At 41.4% G+C, this 13,595-nt stretch overlaps 1 protein-coding gene across 2 annotated transcripts in view; it reads right to left on the minus strand.

Annotated features, from left to right (window-relative positions):
- Window positions 1-12,149, minus strand: part of CDH17 (cadherin 17) — a 90,262-nt gene extending 78,113 nt beyond the window's left edge. Inside the window, exon 1 of one of the 2 annotated variants that reach the window (XM_023222866.2) lies at window positions 12,044-12,149. The gene's annotated coding sequence lies outside the window, so the exon portion shown is untranslated. Of the gene's footprint in view, window positions 1-3,173; window positions 3,247-12,043 lie in introns of those variants that run through there. The other variant, XM_023222865.2, reaches the window with a different exon arrangement.
- Window positions 12,150-13,595: the final 1,446 nt, after the last annotated feature.

Raw genomic sequence — 13,595 nt, forward strand, 5'->3', positions numbered from 1 at the left:
GGAAGGAGGGAAGGAGGGAAGGAGGGAAGGAGGGAAGGAGGGAAGGAGGGAAGGAAAGGAAGGAAGGAAGGAAGGAAAGCAAGGAAGGAAGGAAGGAAGGAAGGAAGGAAGGAAGGAAGGAAGGAAGGAACTTACTCTAATACCAGTTCATTTGCAAGGTGATCCAAGGCAGGAATTTTAATGACAAGATTGTGCAGTCATGCTTAACTATAGCAGGTTCACTTTCTGATTTCTGTAATTAAATCATAACTGACAACTGGGATGGGTAGGAGAGGAAGGGAAAAAAATTTAATTCTGCTTAATAAAAGATGCCAGACCACAATGAAATCTCATTCATGAATTGTTTTCTTAAAAATCATTGGAACTGTTTTAAAAAATAGCAAATGCTCAACAAATGCAAGCTAAGTTAAGCACTTTGGGCAACTTACTTGAACCACACGATCATATAATGTGGGTCCTGTTGTTATACCACAGAGCAGGAAACTGAGCTTAGAGCACTTGAGGAAGTAGTGTGAATGCAGGGGCCAAGCACCAAGCCACTCTGCTAGATGGCCTCTCGGTGAGGAAGAGAGCTCATCTTTCGCTTAGATGTTAAGGGAACAAATCTACCATTTCCATTCTCTTTGTCCCTCACTTAAGAACAAGTCCTAATATTTTTAAGTAATAAGTATATGGTCAGAAATGAATAACTCAGAAATATCATGAATGAGAGAATTCCATGTCAGTCTTACAGAATATTTGAAGAGAAATTTTCTTTGTACCACATACACAACAATCAAATATAGCTTAGTTTGTTACGTATTGCTTAAGTGGAAAAAAAAATTCAACTTTAGTGTAATTAATACCTCAACCACGAGGGGAATATCTGCTTTTATTAAGTTAATATTTCTTGTACCTAAGTAAACATTGCTGTCTGTTCTCACAAGTAACAAATAAGTAAATAGATATTCCCTTAAAATTCAGCGTGTCTTTCTTTGGATAATCAACGAGCAGTTACAGAACAACTAGCCCCATTCTAAATCTGACACCAGGGATTTCTGAATCGATGCAATTTTATGTCAAATCTATACATCTCTATCCATGTGAACCAGCTTCTGTGCAAGCACTGTTTGTCGGCCTCCAGAGCAAGGAGCATGACAATGCCCAGCTTTCCTCCTCAGAGGTGTCACTGTTAATGTGGAAGAAAAATGAGGGACACATCCTTCTAGACTTTTTTTTTTTTGACAATGGAACAAAAGGTAGAGTTTCTGCCAGGATATATTTTGCACATCATTCAACTTTTTTTGTTTTTTGAGACAGGTTCTCACTCTGTCACCCAGGCTGGAATGCAATGGCGCAACCATGGCTCATTGCAGTCTCAAACTCCTGGGCTTAAGGAACCCTCTCACTTCAGCCTTCCAAGTTGCTAGGACTGCAGGTAAGTGCCATCATGCCTGGCTAATTTTTAATTTTCTTGTACAGGCATGGTCTTCCTATGTTCAGACCTCCCAGGCTGGTCTTGAACTCCAGCACAAGTGCTTCTCCCTCCTCAGCTTCTCAAAGTACTGGAATTACAGGAATGAGCCACCACATCCAGCCATATTTTGCCTTTTGAATGAGAAAGGAGGAGGTACCGGAAATGTAACCTTCACCTTGAACAGTGATGACTTTTTTCAGGGGTCATCTGGATGAGTTTCAAAGGATGCCACACCTGCACCTCACCCAAAGACTTACATGGGAACCATAAGAGGGGCTTTAAAAAATGCTTCATATATATATATGTCTGTGTGTGTATATATATATATATGCAAAACCAATAGTTTTATTATTCTCATATTTTTGAATCCCACTTCCTGAATATAGAATTAGCTCCTCTCTTGCATAATGGTAGATGCTATTTTTATGGCATTACCGATTTTTTTTTATTTTTCTAAAGAATGAAACAGCAATTTCTCAATTCATCCTGAGTCACCTACTTGAACTTTCTCATGGAACAGAGAGCTAACATGCACTGGATGTGTACCATGCACCAAGCAACATAGTAAGCTCTTTACCTACTTATCTAATTTACTTCTCACAACTACCTGGTTAGGCAAGTCTCTCCATTTTATAGATGAAAAACATTAAGGCTCCGAGAGTGACAGCTCTCTGTTCTGTGCCCACAGGCTGGAAGATGATGAAACTGGCCTAACTCATCTGGCCAACCCTGAAGACTCATATGGCGCTGTAACTCACTAGAAACCCTCTCTCAGTAAAAGACTCACTTTATTTCCTGGTAAGAGCTGAATAGCATCCATCTCCCTTTCTCTAAACATGTGTTTTTCTTCTTTCAAATAATACCTCATTTGTTATTTAAGTTTTTGAAGAAAAATAAAGACAAGAAAATGTTAGAGAAGGAACTGTCCTTCCAATCTGCTGCTCGGCATCCCCTACCACAGAGAGCATCTGTCCCCATAAAGTCACCTGTCATAAACAAAAGACCAAGACAGAGGCAAAGATGGGGATACCAATAAGTTGTGCATGACTTAACATAAAAATAACCACACATAAGCAGGTGATACCTCCACCACCAAGGCCAAAAGCAGTCCAGGAAGCTGAGTAACACGCACATCAGCCTCTTCTCCCACTTGTGAAGGCAGGTCTGTCTGTCTGTCTTCAATTCTTATTCTAGCGCTTTTACAAAAAGGCTTCTTTTCTTCTTTGCATGTTCCCTCCCTTACTGTGTCCCAGACAATTCTAAGAATCCCAAATTGAATCTCATTCTCTGAGAAGTAGACAGAATGACATGCTTTTTGAGAATGTGATTCCAACCCCAATTTCTAGAATGCAAGAGCCCTAGAGCACCTTAAGACCAGGGGCTTTTATACGCTTATCATGAATAATGGGTGTGATACTTATTTAAACATCAGAGAACTCAATCTCCCCTTTAATTCCACTGCCAAGCTTGATTTCACTGCAGCCACTTCATCAAATGAATTTATAAAATATAGACCAATGAAAAGAAACTACAAAAAAAAAAAGTGCTCCACAAGCTAAATTTGTCACGCCAGCAACAAATTTCCCTTCTCTGCATCTACATAGCCCACCTCAAGGAAAAAATTTGTCAAGCAACTTTTTAAGGGTCCTTCCCCTCCATCTACTTTGTCCTTCTGGAATAAATATGTTACTGACAGTTAAGACATGCCAGCCCTTACCTTTCTGTAAATCACAAAATGGTGGTTAAAAGTCCTTTTCTTCCATTCAGTGGTTGAGACTCTTGCTACGACTGGAGTTATCTCCCCGGGGAACACTCCCTCTTCCCTGCTTTGCCTCCCAGCCTCTCCCTTCAGCTTCAGTCAAACATTAACCATTAACATTTTTTATTGCTCTTCGAGAGCCACTGGGTATCATAAAAAGTGTCATTACGCTTACTCCAGGAGAGAAATGACTTTGTACCAAAAGAAGTTTAATTTACATCTAATCCATCTCAAAACAGGTTGCTACATTTTTCAATGTAGATGAGTCAATGAAAAAACAAGAAGTTAGAGTGGAAAAGTTTTGTGTATCCAACTATCTCTAGAGTGTGAGGTTCATGACATTAAAGACTTTTGTTCATATTTTGCACCCCCAACACTTAGCACAGGAGACTCAATCCGCAAATATTTGTGTAGATTCCATCTCAAACACAAAAGACGGAGCAGGGGCACCATGTCTGAGCAATGACACCGTTCACTGATAACTGGCCACATGAGACATCGTAAATGACTCAGAAGACATGAGGAAAGACACAGTCTGGCTGTGCCTGCTTTTGAAATCCAAGGGTCCCTTCCAAAGTCTGCAAGAAACAACCGATAGTAAATTTTCCCCAAACACAAACCAAGTCCTTTCCCGCTGCCCCCCAATTCAGGGAATGGATTTACCTAGGAACAACTTATTTTTCCCCAATCAAAATGAGATTTTTGATTAACCAATAAAGGCCAATGCCTCCAGATTTCTCAAGTCAAGGCTTCTTTTAGACCAATTCCTGATTTCCACACTTTGGTCACTCTGGGAATCCCCACTGAAGGTAAGCATCAATGTCATGCCTGTGTCTGGTGTGTCACACTTGGCCCTGTTTCTGTGGACCTTCTCATGTTCATTTCTTGGCTTCCTCTGAGCTGGGGGTGTGTTTTCCATTCCTTTCTGGGTGTGCATCTGACAGAGGGAAAGCAGAGAGCCCAGCCCACTCTCTAGCAGGGCTCCCTCCTTTCCAGATTTCATGAGAAGGTTTCATGAGTGCTCTAAGCCACTGCGGGAATAGACCTCATTTATCCCCAGGACCCTGCAAGTGAAACCATCTAGTTGCATGCCAGCGCTTAGTATCTTTGGTGGACTGGTGGGTTCAGCAAGTGCCCTTCTTGTTTTGCCCCACATGACTGTCACTCATTTAGAAGAATGAGGTTATTGAGGCTGAGCACTTCCCACATTCTTCATACCTCTGCCCTCCCATTAGCTGAATCAAGTGTGCTTGTTCTACAAAATCAAATCGCTTCCACTTGCCACATGTTTCAGTTCCTGGAATCAAGGGCAAGCATCTCATCACGGGCATTGTTCAGAAAGAAGTTTGAGTCTTCTTTGAAAATTTTAAAATAATAAAGCGCTTTTAAATGTATGAGTTTTCTTCAAAAATAAAGTACATATATCATTTATAGTCATTGTTTTTCAGCAACAGTAACAATGTTTGTGACATGTTGGTATATCAGTTAAAATTTTGTTTTCTCATTTAGCATGTCTGCAAAGTAGATTCCAATTTATAGATAGAAAATGGGGGCACAGAGAGGTTTTATGTCTTGTCTAAGTCATACAGCCTTTGACTACAGAATCAGGACTCCAACCCTGGTCTGTCTGATTCACATTCCATCCTATTCACTACATCTATAGACTATGCCAGATTTTTTTCCTTCCAGCTTTATGTGAGTTAAAAAAAAAAAAAAAAAACCCAAGGGCAGAAATCCTTGTATGAGCCCATTCCCGTTGGAAGATGGCCAAGTTCCAACATAGGGTTCCCCTATACATCACATGCTATCTCTAGCCCCCAGCTTCCAGCTCAAAGAATTAGGTTGATTAAACTCTGAAAACGCCAAAACCACCCATCAGAGAAATTAACAGGTGATTGCAGAGGTTATTTCTGTCCTCTGGGATACCAAGTTAACAAGATTCTGAGAGCTGTTCACATATTCCTTACATGGTTTATACATCCTTCCAGATTAAATCCAAATATTAAGAATGTGCATGTTTCAGGGTAACCACCACTGCGTTTTAGGAACTCATTTTCATGAAAAGTGAGACATTGCTAGTTCAATAGACTTGCTAATAATAATAGGAATAAGGAAAATGTGATAAATATTACTGATTTAATTTTTCAAAGCAAAGGAGGTATGATTTATAGGATGAAAACAACTAAAGGCCAGGCGCAGTGGTTCACACCTGTAATCCCAGCACTTTGGGAGGCTGAGGCAGGCAGATTATCTGAGGTCAGGAGTTTGAGACCAACCTGGCCAACATGGTGAAACCCCATCTCTACTAAAAATGCAAAAATTAGCCAGGTGTGGTGGCAGGTGCCTATAATCCCATCTAATCAGGAGGTTGACTCAGGAGAATCACTTGAACAGTTGCAGTGAGCTGAGATTGTACCACTGCATTCCAGCCTAGGCAACAAAGCAAGACTGCATCTCCAAAAAAGAAAAAGGAAACAAAACTGAACAAGTGAAAGGACTTGGGCTAATGCTTTCAACTCACAGTTTCATGATGGTGCAAACATTTCAACACTTTTGTCTACAATGTTTTAAGCATTCCTCCAATATTGTCCCTAGAAAATACGTAAGTAATTAATTTATGGACATTTGCTAGTAAGAAAGTCTAGATAGCCTCCCAGACAAAAAAGTTATGAAAACTTGGAATTATTCCTAAAAGTCAAAGCATGTTACATTTCTAATATTTATATTCTTTTTAATTTAATTTAATTTTTTTTGAGATGGAGTCTTGCTGTCCCCAAGGCTAGAGTGCAACGGCACAATCTCGGCTCACTGCAACCTCCACCTCCCAGTTTCAAGTGATTCTCCTGCCTCAGCCTCCCAAACAGCTGGAATTACAGGTGCCCACCACCACACCTGGCTAATTTTTTGTATTTTTAGTAGAGATGGGGTTTCACCATGTTGGCCAGGCTGGTCTTGAACTCCTGACCTCAGGTGATCTGCCTGCCTTGGCCTCCCAAAGTGCTGGGATTACAGGCATGAGCCACCGTGCCCTGTCTATTTTTATTCTTTAAAACTCAAAATGGAATCTGTGAGTGTTAAATTTCTCAATTTTTTTAGGTACTTGCATTTTATGTTCTTTATGTGTTACATATTACACACTCAGAATATTTTATCATGAGTCCATCAACACATAACCCTCACCTAATAGAAGTGCAAAATAATATTGTAATTACTTAATATCTGTCTTGCTCTGTTAACTTGATGATGGCAGAAACTTTGTCTTCAGTTAGTACTCAGTAAGTACTTCTTAGAACTCAACTCCATTCAGTTATTTAATTCAGTAATTCTAAATAGTCATGATTACCTGCAGACTCAACCAAGGCCAATAGGAACCCAGAAAAGCAAATAGTTTTGAACCCCCTGAAACTCAGAGTGCACAGTTTTTGTTCCACATTTATTTACTGGAATGAAGTGAAACTAATTTTCTGCTAGTCATTTTTTTGGCTGAAGCAGAATCTTCCTCAACTACTTTTGCTGGCCAGGACAGAGTCCATTTTCTGATAAATTTAAGCAAAACAGGTCTTAGTTTCATGTAGCTCATACTTTTTTGGAGACAGGGTCTCGCTCTGTCTCAGGCTGACAGGCTGGAGTGCAATGGTGTGATCTTGGCTCACTGCAGTCTTGGCCCCTCAGGCTCAAGCCATCCTCCCACCTAAGCCTCCCAAGTAGCTCGGACTACAGGGACACACCATCATATCCCTTTTTTTTGGTAGAGATGGGGTTTCATCCATCCAGGCTGGACTCCAACTCCTGGGGTCTAGTGATCTGCCCACCTCAACCTCTCAAAGTGCTGGGAATACAAGCGTGAGGCACCGCGCCCAGCCTATACTTACTTCTGAGTTTGGGTTTGGGGTTTTTGTTTGGAGGCTTTTCTGTTGTTGAGTTTTGTTTTTGGCAGTTTTCCAAACCAGAACACTTGAGAGAATTATTACAAGATTTAAAACTTAGATAACAAAATGAATCACTAGTTCAAAGCAAGAAACACTGAATCATACATAATGCTGTTTAAAAATCTTAGCTGACAGCCACCTTGTGATATTCTGAAAAATATTTAAGGAAGATAGTTGAGGCTAGGAAAGATTTTCTTCCCCACTATCTACTCTGACAGAAGTGGACCCACTTTGTACTTTGTTTATTCCAGGAAGATTTTTCACTTCATCTATAGATGCTGGTTCCAATCAACTGCCCAGTTGGTAGGGCCCTTAATCTGGCTCCAGCTACCCATGCCATGAAATTGCTGGAGAATCTCCTGAATGGGATGGCTAATAAGTATTCGCATCATCAGTTGTACATTGGACAAATGCCTTCCAGGTCTTTCCAAACTAGAGTTCACAAAACTGGGGCTTACACTATGAAATCCTGGTGCAGGCTATGTCCCTGCTCTGTTGTCCAAGCTAGACTGCAGCATGCAACCATGACTCACTGCAGCCTTGATTTCCTGGGCATAAGTAGTCCTCCTGCCTCAGACTCCAAAGTAGCTAGGACTACAGGCAAGTGCCATCACACCAGCTAATTTTAAAATTTTTTGTAGAGATAGGTTCTGTGTTGCTCAGGCTGGTCTTGAACTCCTGAGCTCAAGTGATTCTCCTGCCTCGGTCTCCCAAAGTGCTGGTATTACAGATGTGAGCCACCGTGCCTGGCTGGCACTCTGGATTTCTGATGCAGTTGATTATATGGGCCCTTATGAGAAACATTAGCTTAAGGAGTCATTGCTTTATCCTCCAGTAAATATTATTTAACAAAGCCTATTCTGAATTGAGATTAATTACCCCACCACGCAGAACCCATTTCTTCAGGAATGTCTGAGATAATGATGCAGTCTGATGTTGAACACACAAGCTGGATTTGGTAGACATGAGCATGCTCATCTTCCCTCAGACGTTTTTTTCCTCAGACAGCTAGGCTTTTTGTTTGTTTGTTTGTTTTTGTTTTTTTTTGAGACGGAGTCTCGCTCTGTCACCCAGGCTGGAGTGCCGTGGCGCTATCTCGGCTTACTGCAAGCTCCGCCTCCCGGGTTCACACCATTCTCCTGCCTCAGCTTCCTGAGTAGCTGGGACTACAGGCACCCGCCACCGCACCTGGCTAATTTTTTGTATTTTTAGTACAGGGTTTCACTGTGTTAGCCAGGATGGTCTTGATCTCCTGACCTTGTGATCCGCCCGTCTCGGCCTCCCAAAGTGCTGGGATTACAGGCTTGAGCCACCGCGCCCGGCCCCGACAGCTAAGCTTTTTATTTGATCTTGGATTTTCTTTAAATTCCAAGAAATGATCATCTTATTGGTTTTCTGAGACCTATCTCTGTCTCTTATCAGATTTCACCTAACAAGCTTTTGCACCCATCCAGCTCATGCTCAGATCATAGCATCTGGCTTCCATCTTCACTGCTCCACTGAAACCATCCTCACCAAGGTTGCCAACAACCTCCTCATGATAATCAGATGGACACTCTTCAGTCTGCACCTCACCTGACCTCTCACAACTTTCAACACCATGGTGAGCTCGCCTCAAATTTCCCTTTGTCCTGGCTTCCTTGCGAATACTCTGATTTTCCTTCCACCTCTTGAGCCAGTCCCTTGCAGTCCTACTTGTGGCTCATCCAATTCCTTGGGCCCAATCCCAGGTTATCTTGTCTTGTCACTCACTCTGCGGAGGTCAACTCTACTCCCGTCTATTTGCCAACATCTCAAGTCTCTCTAGACAGATCTCTCTTCTGGTCAAAGCTCTGGTTTTCTATATCCAACTGACTATTCCACAACTTCCCCAAGGTGTCCCATGTGCACAAAAAACTCCACACAGCTATAGTGAACTGTACTGTTTTAATTCTCCAAAACATATGTCTCCTAGAACACTACCCCTTCATGTTAGCCCTGGCAGTCATCACCGCTTAGCCAGACAGTGTGCAGTGACTGTCTAGGAAGTCCTGTCATGGGGTCAAGTAGGAGACCAACATGCATGTGAGCTTTGCTTGGAAGGACTCAGACTTGGACACTAAGGCTTATTAAATGGTCTCCCTTCTCTGCCTGTGGGTCTCTCATTAGACACCAAAACAGGATTGCCTATGGAAATTCTGCCCTTAAGAGAAGTATTTCCTGGGAAAGAATACTCTTTTTAGTAAATGGTGAAATTGACCTTCACATGCAAAATAATGGAACTGGACCCTGACCTCACACCATTCAGAAAAATTAAAATATATCAAATACATAAAGTATAACGGCTGAAACTATAAAATTCTAAGAAGAAAGCAGGGGTAAATCTTTATGACCTTGGATTTGGAAATGGTGTCTTAGCTATGACACCGAAAGCACAAATAACAATAGAAAAGAAAACAAATTGGACTGGACTTCATCAAAATTAAGAACTTTTGCAATTCAAAAAACACTGTTAAGAAAGTGAAAGCCAATTTATAGAAAGAAAATATTTGTAAATCACATATCTGACAAATGAACTGTATCTAGAAGATATAAACAACTCTTAAAACTCAATAAACAACCCAATCAAAAAATAGACAAAAGATCTGAATAGAAATCTTTTAAAAGATACACAAATAGCCGAAAGGCACAAGAAAAGATGCTCATCCTTAGGCATAAGCAAAATGCAAATCAAAACCACAATAAGATGCCATTTCATACCCACCAGGGTGTTTCATACCCACCAGGACAGTTATAATAAAAAAGAAATAATACCAAGTGTTGAAGATGTGGAGAAATTAGAATCCTCATACACTTCTGGTGGGAATGTAAAATCGTGCAACCACTTTGGGAAACAGTGAGAGTTTTATCAAAAACTTAAATATAGAGTCACCGTTTGACTCAGCAGTTTCACTCCTAAGTATACAGCCAAGAGAAATAAAAACATCACACAAAAAATTCATAGCAGCATTATTCATAATAGCCAAGAGATAGAAACAACCCAAATGTTCATCAACTGATGGATAAAATGTGGTATATCCATGATAGACTATTAGTCAGTCATAAAAAGATATGAAATATTGATATTACAAGACTAAACCTTGAAAACATTATGCTTAGTGAAAAAAGTCAGACAAAATAGGCCTAATATTATGTGATTCCATTCACATGAAATATCCGGAATAAGCAAGTCCATAGACAGAGAAAGTAGATTTCAGAGTTGCCTGCAGTTGGGGGTCCGAGGGGGAATTTGAAGCTGAGAGCTAAAAGATATGGGGCTTCTTTTGAGAGTGATGAACGTTTTCTAAGATTTGTTGTGGTGGTGGTTGCACAACTCTGCGAATACACTAAAAACTACTGAATCTTGTGCACTTTAAGTTGGTAAGCTGTATGGTATATCAATTATATCCCAATAAAGCTGTTCTTTGAACTGACATAAATATACAGAACATAGGCTAAACATTTTCAGTCACCTTGGTCTAGGCCCTTAAGACCATTTTGTTCTATTATCAGAAATGTCTTAGGGTTTCAAAATCATTTATTTTTCTTTAAGTATATGAGGTGTTTTTTTTTTTTTTAACTAATTTTATCTATTATTTGACCTCTTTTGTTTTTTATATTTTTAAATGTGAATAAGAACATTTCAGTACACAATTATCTTTGCCTGGATAAAGTAGAAAATGACAATGTGGGCACAATGGCCCTTCAGCCCCTCTGATAGTGTCTCAGCTCAAGCAGTTCAGCCCTAGATAAACCTGACTCAACTGCCTGCCTGAACGAGGACTATTTTCTTTCTTCTATGTGGCTACACCTAGAAACTCAGGAGACAAGGAGGCCAAATTCTCCTCCCTTTGGTTTCCTACTCAGGATTACATTCAGCCTGGTCTCAGGAACAATCCAGGAGTTTCTGGAAAAGCCATATTATCTTCAAACTAGAATTTTCCAATAGCTACAGGAGGAAACACAGGAAATGAAAGCTCACATCTGCAATCTGCGTAATTCCCCTGCCTTGGGTGATCCACAGGGGCAGCCCACAGTGCAGGGGAGGAGGAGGGGAGAACAGAAGCCCTGCTGGGGAGAGGCCATCTGGCTCTACCAATGAGCCTCGGCCAGCGCCAGATCACTTCTAAGGAGGCCTGGGAGGAGGCTGGCGGAGGACCCTCCCTTCCTTGCTGGAGTCCCACTTAGCCCACATGCTCCTGCTTTAAACCTGATTAGACAGACCAGCTTCTCAAAAAGGGAGGGCTCCAGAGGGTTGTTTTTTAATTCCCAGATCTTCCCAAGTCTGCTCACCTAAGCTTGAGAAACAAAGGGAATTGCCTAGAACCAGGACTGTATCTAAAGGGATTTACAAAACAGAGGTAGCTATACTTTTTCTAAGTTATCACTTTATACAAAAGAAAATCAGTGGTAGTTAACTACGTAAGACTTGACTAGAAGTTATCCGAACTCCACCCCTCTTCTTTAGAAAGAGAGATTTTTCTCAGTACAAATAAGTTTTTAGTAGAGGGGTTCTCAACCCCGGCTGCGTGGAGCCACGGGGATTCTGATTTGATTGGTCTTTGGTGAAGCCTGGCAGCAGTCATTCTTAATGTTTCCCTTGGTTCCAACGTGCAGCCAAGGCTGAGAACTACTGGCTTGCTTCTACTCTCTACCAAGCACTTTTGTTCTGCATATATTATCTCATTTAATCTTCACAGCAACACTGGAAGGTATTTTTACTACTTTACAAATAAAGAAATAAAGGAACAAGGAAGATACATATTAAGATTTGAATCCAGATCTGATTCAAAAAATAATCATAATTAAAGCCTGAGCTGCCACCCTCGGCGAAGCTCCCATAGCAGCCGCTGAATGAGCCTCCTGCCCAGCTCTACTTACCTCCCAGGAGCCACAATCAGACAAGGGTGGGTAGGGGGACTCACATCCACTAAGCAGATTGATCAACTCAGATCCACAGCCAAAATATCATACTTCCACACTGATTACATTCTCACCAGTCGCCCCTCCCACTCGATCTTTCTGAGCATTATATTTTTGGGAATCCTGCCTTAGCTGAGAAGCCTACTTAGGTAGCATTTTCAAGAACCAGTAATACCCACCACTTTATCCTGTAGAACGTTTCCTCCCATAGCTCTGCTCCGACTGATGTCCCCTTATACTTCCTCCCCACCTCCCTTGTTACAGAGCAATAGCACCACCTGACCCCTTCGAATGCAGCCGCTCTCTTTCAGCTGGCCAGGAGGCAGGCATCCTCTCCCACAGGTAATAAGGAAGTAGTTAACTTCACTGTAGCTCGGCTGGACTCAGACAAACCAAGCATAGCCAACCGATACTGTTCAGAGTTATGCGTAGCACCAGGAGCACCTTGCCCCCAGCAATAACTGAATTATCTTGATTCAGTGGACTTTCTAAAATGTACCCTCCCCTCAATATTGAAAATCCTCTTCAGGACCAGGATAGAAAATCCTCTTCAGGACCAGTGGCTCCCAATACAGCAATGCTTAATTTAACATTGGAATGTTAAATTCCAATGTTCTGGAATTTAACATGGTCTGCAAGGACCTTGGACTTTCTGAAATTATTTTTTTATATTGCTGGAATACAGGTTCCTTTTCTTTTTTGGTCACAAAGCAAAGAAGTATAGAAAGAATTACCAAAAGTAAAAGTAAAAAAATAAAAATAAATAAAAACAAAGAATTACCAGGGCCCCAGTCTCATGGGACTCAGTGTCAATGGCATATGTCCTGAGCTTGACGTGGGCAATGAGAACTTATTTCCCCCAATCCTGATTCAGCTCCCTAATAATTAGTCTGGTATTCTTTAAGGCATATTGGTTTTATGGTAGACACACCTGACAGCAATAACTTAAGCATAATCTGAGCATGCTCCTGTAGGGCAGATGCACCTGAATGTGTGTTCTGAGCTCGGGAATCCGGGAGTGGCCAATACAGAGATTGATTCCTTGTCTATGAGGAACATCTGAGCATCTCCCACCGCACCTTCCACCCTCGGCCCCCATCCTATGGAACATGGGCCATACTGGGGATCTTTGTTTTGGATTTAATGAAGGTTGCCAGATGGAGGTTGTTAGAGGGAGGGTGTTAAGTGAAAATGCTGTATAAACTGATGCTCTTTGCAAATAGTTGCGCTTCTCCTGTACAGCCCACTGCCGCTGGACCCTGTCCCCCTGCATGTGAGCCCCCAGTAAAATCCCATGTCTCATTTGCTGGCTCTGGGGCTCTTCTTCAGTCTCTTGAATCTTGTGCCAGAGGTCTTCGAACCCTGAATCCCTGAAAGAATTGATAGGGGTTGGACATAACACTGTTTAAGACCAAAAATTTAGAGACTGGCAAATTAGGACTGAATCCCAATTCCAAGGCTATTCTTTAGCCTTGATATTCTTCACCAATATGGGTTTGGAAATTCTAAT

The sequence above is a fragment of the Piliocolobus tephrosceles genome, chromosome 7, assembly GCF_002776525.5.
Source record: "Piliocolobus tephrosceles isolate RC106 chromosome 7, ASM277652v3, whole genome shotgun sequence".
In the NCBI taxonomy this organism is placed as follows: domain Eukaryota; kingdom Metazoa; phylum Chordata; class Mammalia; order Primates; family Cercopithecidae; genus Piliocolobus; species Piliocolobus tephrosceles.